General features: G+C 47.4%; 1 pseudogene; it reads left to right on the plus strand.

The window, feature by feature from the left end:
• Window positions 1–8,756: 8,756 nt before the first annotated feature.
• On the plus strand, window positions 8,757–10,029 carry LOC103216668 (nucleophosmin-like; annotated as a pseudogene).
• Window positions 10,030–10,244: the final 215 nt, after the last annotated feature.

Here is a 10,244-nt window from a genome sequence, read left to right on the forward strand (position 1 = left end):
CTGTTTGTAATGTGCTTTTTAAATTAAAAAACTCTGGCTGTTTCCTTTTATTATTATTATTATTATTATTATTTTGGAGACAGAGTTTCGCTCTTGTTGCCCAGGCTATAGTGCAATGGCACGATCTCGGCTCACTGCAACCTCTGCCTCCCAGGTTCAAGCAATTCTCCTGCCTCAGCCTTCCGAGTAGCTGGGATTACAGGCCACGCCCGGCTAATTTTTTGTATTTTTAGTAGAGACGGGGTTTCTCCACGTTGGTCAAGCTAGTCTCAAACTCTCGACCACAGATGATCCGCCCACCTCGGCCTCCCAAAGTGCTGGGATTACAGGCGTGAGCCACTGCGCCCAGCCTATTATTATCATTATTATTATTATTATTATTTTTTTTATGGAGACAGAGTCTCACTCTGTCGCCCAGGCTGGAGTGCAGTGGCACGATCTCGGCCCACTACAACCTCTGCCTCCCGGGTTCAAGCAATTCTCCTACCTCAGCCTCCTGAGTAGCTGGGACTACAGGCACACGCTGCCATGCCTGGCTAATTCTTTTTTTTTTTTTTTTCCAGTAGAGATGGGGTTTCATCATGTTCCCCAGGCTGGTCTCGAACTCCTGAGCTCAGGCAATCCGCTCACCTCAGCCTACCGATGTGCTAGGATTACAGGCGTGAGCCACGGCGCCTGGCCAACTCTGGCTGTTTCTAGGACCTCCTTTCTTATCACTGGTTTTCATCAAGTAGATTATAATGTGTTTTGGTATCGTTTTCCCTGTGTCTATCTTGCTTGAAGCTTGTTGAGATTTCTGGATTTGTGGGTTAGTAATTTTTTCATCAAATCTGGAAAATATTCAGTCATTATTTCTTCAAATAGTTTTGCTGCCCTCTCCCCTCCCTTCCTGAGGCTCCAGTTAAACAAATGTTAAGCTATAGAATTTTATCCCACAAGTCACGAGGTTCTATTCTCTTTCTTTCAGTCTTTTTTTCTGTGTGTGTTTCAATTTGGATAGTTTTTGTAGTAGCTACATCTTCAGCTTTACTGATGTTTTCCTGTGTAGTATTTTATTTTCTGTTAAACCTATTCTGTACAATTTTATTTCAGATATTGTAATTTTCATCTCTAGAACTTCCAGGAGGGTTTCTTTTAGATCTTCAATGTCTCTCTCCACTGGGACCCTTTTCTTTAAATACGTCAGCATATTGAACATATTTCTAATAGCTGTTTAAATATCCTTGCATACTAATTTAATAATCTGTCCTTTTAGGTCTACTTCTTTTTCTTTTTTTTTCTTTTTTTTTTTTTTGAGACAGGGCAGTGTCTCACTCTGCCACCCAGTTTGGAGTGCAGTGGTACAATCTCGGCTCACTGCAGCCTTGAACCTCCCTGCAATCCTCCCTCCTCAGCCTCACAAGTAGTTAGGACTACAGTCATGTACCACCACCCCCAGCTAATTTTTATATGTTTTTTGTAGAGACGGGGTTTCACCATGTTGCCCAAACTGGTCTCGAACTCCTGAGCTCAAAAGATCTGCCCATGTCTGCCTCCCAAACTGCTGGGATTACAGGCATGAGCCACTGTGCCTGGCTGGGTCTATTTCTAATAACTGATTTTTCTCCTAGTTTGGGTCACATATTTCTATTTCTCTGCATTCCTGGTAATTTCAAACTAGGTACATTTTGTGTTTTTGAGTATTACATTTTGTGTTTTTGAGTATTATATTTTGTTGTATTTCCTTTAAAGAATGTTGAGCTGTGTTATGGTAGACAGGTTATGGATGGATCAGTTGAGGGCTGTTAAACTTTTTAAGGGCATGGCGTCTAATATTTTTAAACAGAGAGAAATTTAGAAGCTCAAAGAAATTTTAAAAATCTGAATACATATTCTTCAAAGCTACCTCCCAAAAACTGGGAAAAAATATGAAAGTCTGTTCATTTGATGAATGACTAGGGAAGTTTTGTGTTCTACTACGGGAAAACTTTTTCACAGTTGCTGGCAGATTATATTAAGTTTTTATTTTTATTGCTCTCAAATAGCAGCTCTCAAAGTTTTTGGTCCTAGGACCTCTTTAGACTCTTAAAATGTTTGAGGACTCTAAATTTAGGGCTTTTGTTAGGTGGATTATATATATCAATGACTCCTATTAAAAATGAAAATTAAGGACATTTTATTTTATTGGAATCTTGCCATATTGCCCAGGCTGGTCTCAAACTAATTGACTCAAGCACTCTTCCCACACTGCCTCCCAAAGTGCTGGGTTTTACAGGCATGAGCCTGGACAGGAAATTGAGGAAATTTAAAATTTTCATCAATTCATTCTAAAATAACAGTAAACCTGCTAGTGTGAAGACAAATAACATTTTTTAAAAAGAGATGTACATTTTCTTTCCTTTTTTGAGACAGAGTCTCATTCCGTTGCTCAGGCTGGGGTACCGCGGCATGATCTCTGCTCACTGCAATCTCCACCTCCTGGGTTCAAACAATTCTTGTTCCTCAGCCTCCTGAGTAGCAGGGATTACAGGAGCCCACCGCCACATCCAGCTAATTTTTGTATTTCTAGTAGAGATGGATTTCACCATGTTGGTCAGGCTGGCCTCAAACTGCTGACCGCAAGTGATCTGCCCACCTTGGCCTCCGAAAGTGCTGGGATTACAAGTGTGAGCCACTGTGCCCGGCCAAGTAACTACATTTTCTAAAACAAAAATGCTTAGTGAGAACAGTAGTATTATTTTACACTCTTACAAATCTCCTTAATGTATGGCTTAATAGAAGACAGATTTTCATATTAGCTTCTACAATCAATCTGTAGCCCCTCAAAAACTCCACTATACACTCATGAAAGAGTAAGAGTATAAAGAGGTAAATAACAATAACAATTTAAGAATATTATTATTTTCTTTTTTTGAGATGGAATCTTGCTCTGTCACCCAGGCTGGAGTGCAGTGGCGCAATCTCGGGTCCCCGCAACATCTGCCTCCCCGGTTCAAGCGATTCTCCTGCCTCAGCCTCCCGAGTAGCTGGGATTACAGGTGCGTGCCACCACACCTGGCTAATTTTTGCATTTTTAGTAGAGATGGGGTTTCGTCATTTTGACCAGGCTGGTCTCAAACTCCCGACCTCAGATGATCCTCCCACCTCAGCCTCCCAAAGTGCTGGGATTACAGGCGTGAGCCACCGCACCCAGCCTTACTATTTATTTTCTATTTATCTACCAGTTTTATTTCTTTTTTCTCTTTTTTTTTCCTTCTTTGAAAAAATCAGGTATTTACTATTATTTTAAGTTCTAGCTGTCTCAGGAGTTATCAAATCCTTTCAAACTGATTGTGCATATGTGTGTGTTTATCTGGGTTTTCTAGTTTTCAGTGGGAAAATTGGCATATGCTCAAAGCTACCGCATCGCAGCTGAAAGTAGAATCCTTGATGAGCTCTTGAATGGGGCTTTGCTGCAAGTGGGTCATAGCTGAAAGAACTAGCTGTGTGAAGAGCTCGAACCCCAGCTTCACATGCACCAACAAGGTTGCACTTTTAGACAGTGGTAGACTCAGACCCACATGGGGAGCAGGAGCAGGGTGGTTTGGGAGAAGGGTTATGGACAATTGGGCCTGTCACACTAGGACGCTAGGAGTGAATTCTGGCTTGGCAAATTTACTCTTAGTGAGACTTTGAGCTAGTTACCAAGTTTCTTTCTTTCCGTTCTTTCTTTTACTCTTTTTTTTTTTTTTAGATGGGGCCTTGTTCTGTCACCCAGGCTGGAGTGCAGTGGTATGAACATGGCTTGCTGCAACCTCAGCCACCTGGGCTCAAGCCAGCTTCAGACCTCAGACTCCCGAGTAGCTGGGACAACAGGTGCGCACCACTGTGCCCAGCTGAATTTATTTATTCTACTTATTTATTTACTTAAGAGATAGGGTCTCACTCTGTCACCTCGGCTGGAGTGCAGTGGTGCAATCTCAGCTCACTGTAGCCTTGACCTCCCAGGCTGAAGTGATTTTCCCACCTCTGCCTCCCGAGTCCCTGGAACTACAGGCAGGCACCACCATGCTGGGCTAATTTTTTTTATTGCTTGTACAGATGAAGTCTCACTGGGTTGCCCAGGCTTGTCTCAGACACCTGGGCTCAAGCAATCCTTCTGCCTCGGCTCCCCAAAGTGCTGGGATTACAGGTGTGAGCCATTGTGCCTGGCCTTTTAAAATGTTTTATAGAGATGGGGTTGCATCATGTTGCTCAGGTTGGTCGGAAACTCCCGGGCTCAAGTGATCCTTCCACCTCCGCCTCCCAAAGTGCTGGGATTATAGGTGTGAGACACTGCGCCCAACTGCTTATTTCTTTATGAAATAGAGACGGGTGTTCCCCATGTTGCCCAGGCAGGTCTTGGACACCTGGGCTCAAGCGATCCTCCTGCCTTGGCCTCCCAAAGTGCTGAGATTACTGGTGTGAGCTACTGCCCCTGGCTTTGGCTAATGTATGTAAAGTAGATAGTACCGGCTGGGTACTGAGCCAGCCCTGAAGAAATGGATGGTAATGATGTTGTTAGAGTAATTGGGCCTCACTGGGCCTGGTGGCTCACACGTGCAGTCCCACCTAATTGAGAGACTGAGGCAGGAGGATTGCTTGAGCCTCGGAGTTCCAGCCTAGCCTGAGCAGCAACATAGTGAGACTTCATCTCCAAAAAAAAAAAAAAAAAAAGAAGGAAAGACCCCTGGGGTCTGAATCCTTAGCATTTTTTAGACCGCCAAAGACCTGGAAGGGGTCAGAGGCTGCCGCCTGGCTGGCCCAGCTGTTGGAAAGAGGCCTGGGTAAAGGTAGGAAGAACCGTGGATTCCTCCTGGAGGGAGCTGCCCTTCCCAGCCCAGGGTGGGCGTGCTTGGGAGTAGGACCCTCTGGGCATGTGCAAGGAAGTCCCACCAGGCCCACAGCCCAGGTTATGCTTGATGTCTTCCCCTAACAGATTCCAGGCAAGTCTCTTGTCTCCTCCAACCTGTTTTCTCCCCAGCCAGGGCAGCAGAGCAGGTCCTGCTGGCTGGCCTTTGAAGTCCTGCTTTTAACTTAGCCCCATAGCTGGGATGGGGTCAAGTGAGGAGACCTCGTGAGGATAATCAATAACCTGAAATGACATTTCTCTTATCAGTGGATCTTCCCCCTGGTTACACTTCAGAATCCCCAGGGGGGAGCTTCAGCAAATACCATGGCTGGGGCCCAATCCCGGGGTTTCTGGAGCAGGACTGGGGCCACTGGTAGGGTTCAAGAGCTCAGCAGGTGATTTTATTTATTTTTTGAGATGGAGTCTCACTCTGTCACCCAGGCTGGAATACAGGGGCATGATCTCGGCTCACTACAACCTCCGCCTCCTGGGTTCAAGTGATTCTCCTGCTTCAGCCTCCCGAGTGGCTGGGATTACAGGTGCCCACCAGCACGCATGAATAATTTTTGTATTATTAGTTGAGACAGGGTTTCACCATGTTGGCCAGGCTGGTCTTGAACTCAACTTCAGGCGATCCACCCTCCTCGGCCTCCCAAAGTGCTGGGATTACAGGCGTAAGCCACTGCACCTGGCCTCAGCAGGTGATTTTAACGAGCAGTCAGAGTTGAGATGGCTAGTCTAAGCCTCTAGTCATTCACATGCGTAGCCTGTTGAGGCTAGAAGAGCTCTAGAGCCCCTCCGTCTGGCCCTCATCTTACACAGAGAGACTGAGGTCTGCAAGGAGCCCGTGGGCTGGGAATGACGGTCTCTGTTTCCTGCCCTGCCTAGGACCTGAGACTACATTCCTTTTTTAGAGCACAGCACGGCAGTGAACCAGCATCTCAGCCCCAAAACAGGTCACGCCAGGGAGGAGTCCAGGCCTGGTGACCATAACTGCTGTCACTCGGGGCACACCCACTGCCTGCCAGGCTCTGGGCGGACACCTTCCTTCCACCACATAGGTGGCATTGTCCACGCTCTCTGGTGATGACAGTGAGGCCCACTTGGCCAAAGGCCATTTGGGAGGAAGTGACCCAGGCAGGAATCATCCCAAAGCTCACTGACCCTGAGGCCTGCATGTGTCCCATGAACCCTTCCTCTGCCTCTCCCTCCCAGGGGAGGAGACCACCAGTGCCGGAGTCAGCGGACAGGGGCCCCGTCCTGGCACTGCCAGCCAGGCCAACAAGAGGAGAGAGAGGCAGGAGCAAACACCTGCTTGTCTGAGCCTTGGTGTCTCTGGCAGTCCAAATGCCATCTGATCCTCGGTGCAAATATATTTCTAGGAAATCAGTGATGTCCGGGCTGTCTCAGCCTCACCTCTGGACACGTATATAATCATTAACAAATGTCTGCCATTAAAGAGAAATGACTGTCATTTGACATCCAAGCTACATTTCCAAATGGCAGACTGGTATTTACCCTCCTCTCGAAAAGAGTGGATTCTAAAACAGACAGCTGAGCTCACCTCTTCCTGATTTGCAGGAAACAATCCTCCAAATGTAAAGGTCTCAACCCAGCCTCCCAGCCAGGGGGTCCTCTGTCCACAAGGTTAAGGCTCCTATTCAGATTCACCTAAAATGTCACTTCATGAAGTTGACTTTCTTTTATTTATTTATTTTTTGAGACAGAATCTTGCTCTGTCATCCAGGCTGAAGTGCAATGACTCGATCTCAGCTCACTGCAACCTCTGCCTCCCAGGTTCAAGTGATTCTCCTCCCTCAGCCTCCTGAGTAGGTGGGATTGCAGGCACGCACCACCACACCTGACTAATTTTTGTATTTTTAGTAGAGATGGGGTTTCCCCATGTCAGCCAGGCTGGCCTTGAACTCCTGACCTCAAGTAGTCGGCTGGCCTCAGCCTCCCAAAATGTTGGAATTACAGGCATGAGCCACTGCGCCCAGCCAGCCATTGTGCCCGGCCCCAGCCTTTCTTCTAAAGGAAAGCATTTAACTATGTAGGTAGGAAATGTACTCTTCTGCCTTTTAGATTACAAAAATGCTTCCGAGGACATGAGGCGTTCTCTTGTGGCCTCATGGCTGTAGGAAGCCCTTGAGTGAAGGGTAGATGGTGGGGTTTTGAGGGTCACGTGGCAAGTGCTGGGCTCAGCTTGGCCACCGACTGACTTCAGGAACTCGGACAGATCACTTCTCCCTGCGCCTCCACCTCCCCACCACTGCCGTTTGGTAAGGGAGCTGGAGCAGCCCAGCTGTCCACAAACCTAGCCACCCATCAGAATGACCTGGAGAGCTTCTTGGTCTGTTGCCTTTTAAGCTCCTCGTCTCTCTGAAGCATAGCCAGGTTTGGGAACGCCTGGCCAGCAGGCTGCCAAGCCCCCACCTCTGACGGTCTGAGTGTCTGATGGAAAGCTGCAAAGCCCTTGGCCCATCAGCAGGTCTGACCTGATGTTTTTTGCCCACTTCAACTCCTGGCGTGTTGTAATGATGACAGATCTGGTTATCCCGGGATGGTCCATTCAGGCTTAGGACCATAGCTAACATTTGTCAAGCCCTTACGAAGGGTCAGGCTTCCTGACACTGGTATCTTGTTTATTCCCTAGAACAGCCTCAGAGGTAACTACTGTTATTAGTTTTTGTTTATGGCTAGAGAAACTGAGGGACAAAGTATCTTGCATGCATTTAGGTTGGGACTTGAAGCATGGAGCCAGGACTGGAACTTGGAGGGCCTGGCCCCAAAGCCTGTGGTCATAGTCACTCCATCACTCAGTCAAAGTAATGGGACCACCCTTGGGGGTGCAAGGTGAACCCAGAAGGAAAATGGCTGCTTCCCCAAAGCAGCACACTCTCCCGTCCTCATGCCCAGGTACCCCCGATAGGGACAATTTACTGTGTTCTGAAAGGTGTGCAGGGACCTGGTTCAGTCTTTGACATCGTGGCCAACAATCACAAGTACCCTGAACATCTCATTCCTTCCAAAATGGGTTTGCTGCCTGCGTGCCTGCTTTCTTCCTATGACCCTAGAAGAGATTGCTCCGGAAGGTGCCCACTGTGTGGATGGGAAGCGTCAGAGGCAAGACTCTGGGCACATCAGCGTGTCTGTAGACATGGACCTGTGGCTGCCATCTTCTGCCTCTTGGTCAGGTAGTTGTCACTCAGCTACGTTTTTGCTCTGGATCCTTCCGGTGGGCTTGGCCAACCTTCTCCCATGTGCCAGCCACACTGAGGCCGTCTCAACCCTGGCTACTCATTAAAATCACCTGCAGAGCTCTTGAACCCTACCACTGGCCCCAGCCCTGCTCCAAAAGCCCTGGGGGTGGGCCCTGGCCATGGTATTTGCTAAAGCTCCCCAGGGATTCTGAAGTACAGCCAGGGGGAAGATCCATTGATAAGAGAAATGTCATTTCAGGGAATTGATAGTTTAGCCTCATGAGGTCTCCTCACTTGACCCCATCCCAGCCATGGGGCTAAGTTAAAAGCAGGACTTCAAAGGCCAGCGAGCAGGACTTGATCTGCCTGCCTAATGAGGTGGGTGGATCACTTTAGGCTAGGAGTTTGAGACCAGCCTGACCAACTTGGTGGAATACTGCCTCTACTAAAAATACAAAAATTAGCCAGGCATGGTGGTGCACGCCTATAATTCCAGTTATTTGGAAGGCTGAGGCATGAGAATTGCTTGAACCTGGGAGGCAGAGTTTGCAGTAAGCCAAGATCATGTCACTGCACTCCAGCCTGGGTGACAGAACCAGACCCTGTCTCGAAAAAAATAAAAAAATAAAAAATAAAAAGCTGCTATGATTCTATCCTGTGCAGCTGTTCTCTTGAGCAGTGGTTGTTTGCCTCCGTCTGCCTTCTCCGCCACCTAAGTGCATGCCGCCACCCGATGGAAAATTCGATGGACATGGGCGTGGACATGAGTCCCCTGAGGCCCCAGAACTCTCTTTTCAGTTGTGAACTTAAGGCCAACAAAGATGATCACTTCGAGGTAGGTAATGATGAAAATGAGCACCAGTTATCTTTAAGAACCATCAGTTTGCCGGGCGCGGTGGCTCACGGCGGGCAGATCACGAGGTCAGGAGGTCGAGACCATCCTAGCTAACACGGTGAAACCCCGTCTCTACTAAAAATACAAAAGATTAGCCGGGCGTGGTGGCGGGCGCCTGTAGTCCCAGCTACTTGGGAGGCTGAAGCAGGAGAATGGTGTGAACCCGGGAGGCGGAGCTTGCAGCTAGCTGAGATCCGGCCACTGCACTCCAGCCTGGGGGACAGAGTGAGACTCCGTCTCAAAAAGAAAAAAGAACGATCAGTTTACGGGCTGGTGCAAAGGATGATTGCACATTGTTGAAGCACAGGCAATGAATTATGAAGGCAGTCCAATTAAAGTAACACAGGCAACTTTGAAAATGTCTGTACGGTCAATGGTTTCCCTTGGGGACTTTGAAATCACACCACCAGTGGTCTTACGGTTGAAGTGTGGCTCAGGGCCAGGGCATATTAGTGGACAGCACTGAGTAGCTGTGGAGGAAGATGCAGTCAGAAGATGAAGAGGAGGAGGATGTGAAACTCTTAAGTGTATCTGGGAAGCAATCTGCCCCTGGCGGTGGTAGCAAGGTTCCACAGAAAAAAGTAAAACTTGCTGCTGATGAAGATGAAGATGATGATAATGATAGTGATGAAGAAGATGATGATTTTGATGATGAGGAAACTGAAGAAAAAGCACCAGTGGAGAAATCTGTACGAGATGCTCCAGCCCAAAATGCACACAAGTCAAATCAGAATGGAAAAGACTCAAAACCATCAACATCAAGATCAAAAAGATAAGAATCCTTCAAAAAATGGGAAAAAACTAAAATACCAAAAGATCTAGTTCTGTAGAAGATATCAAAGCAAAAATGCAAGGAAGTATAGAAAAAGCACATCGAACAGTCCTGGGCACTACTGATAAATTAAGCCCAAAGATGGGGAGAAAGGAAAAGGAGAGACAAATATAGCCCATACTGAGTGTCATCAACAATCTAGACTGTAGTCTTCTATTTTAATCTCAATCCCCTTTTCTGATTTGCCACCCATGCCTCTTCAGGCTGGAAACAATCTCACTCTTGGTTCCCTAAAGCACTTTCTTCTGACTGCTGTGATCGGTGAACCTTGCCCTTTGCTTTCTATTACTTGTGCATTTGCTCACCTCTGACCGCGTTTTAAATCACCTTTGTGTCTCCTTAGCTGCTCAATACATATTTGAATTAAAAAAAAGAAGCTGGGCGTGGTGGCTCACGCTTGTAATCCAGCACTTTGGGAGGCTGAGGCGGGCGGATCACCTGAGGTCAGGAGTTCGAGACCAGCCT

The sequence above is a fragment of the Chlorocebus sabaeus genome, chromosome 9, assembly GCF_047675955.1.
Source record: "Chlorocebus sabaeus isolate Y175 chromosome 9, mChlSab1.0.hap1, whole genome shotgun sequence".
NCBI lineage: Eukaryota > Metazoa > Chordata > Mammalia > Primates > Cercopithecidae > Chlorocebus > Chlorocebus sabaeus.